Source organism: Schistocerca serialis, chromosome 4, assembly GCF_023864345.2.
Source record: "Schistocerca serialis cubense isolate TAMUIC-IGC-003099 chromosome 4, iqSchSeri2.2, whole genome shotgun sequence".
Taxonomy (NCBI): Eukaryota; Metazoa; Arthropoda; class Insecta; order Orthoptera; family Acrididae; genus Schistocerca; species Schistocerca serialis.
Genome location: NC_064641.1, coordinates 161,241,132 through 161,242,022, shown reverse-complemented (window position 1 = coordinate 161,242,022; position 891 = coordinate 161,241,132).

Here is an 891-nt window from a genome sequence, read left to right as displayed (position 1 = left end):
GGATAACCTGCGTACAGTCTTGTGGCCTATGGGAACCAAGGCACAAAGCCTTCTCTGGTCTGTACTCTGAGGGGAAAAAAGTATATTTTTACGATCCCGCCTTGATAAAAAGTAATTTTCTTGTTTTTACCTGTTTTTCAGCTAAACGTCAAAAAAGCTAACGCATTCCGTATAAATAAGTGAAGACATCCATTATCCTTTAATTACCGGTACAGTATTGGTGAAAAATCAGTAGAGCAGGTAACAACTGTAAAATACCAAAGAATAACAGTTTGGAGTGATCTAAAGTAGAATGACAAGATAAATCTAATTGTAGAAAAATGTGATACAAGGATGCGATTCATTATTCTTTATTTACAGGAAGTAAAGTGTGCAATCGACAGCGGACCGCCGAGCAGGATTAGCCGAGCGGTCTTGGGCGCTGCAATCATGGACTGTGCGGCTGGTCCCGACGGAGGTTCGAATCCTCCCTCGGGCATGGGTGTGTGTGTTTGTCCTTACGATAATTTAGGTTAAGTAGTGTGTAAGCTTAGGGACTGATGACCTCAGCAGTTAAGTCCCCTAAGATTTCACACATTTTTTTTTTTTGACAGCGGACCTCGATTTGCACTGAAGTGCCAAAGAAACTGGTATAGGCTTATTCAAATAAAGAGATGTGTAAACAGGCAGAATATGGCGCTGCGGGCGGCAACGCCTATATAAGATAACAAGTGTCAGGCGCAGTTGTTAAATCGGTTACTGCTGCTACAGTGGCAGGTTATCAAGATTTATATGAGTTTGAACGTGGTGTTACAGTCGGCGCAGGAGCGATGGGACACAGTACAGCGATGCAGTGGTGACTTTCCCGTACGACCCTTTCATGAGTGTACCGTAAATATTAGGAATCCGATA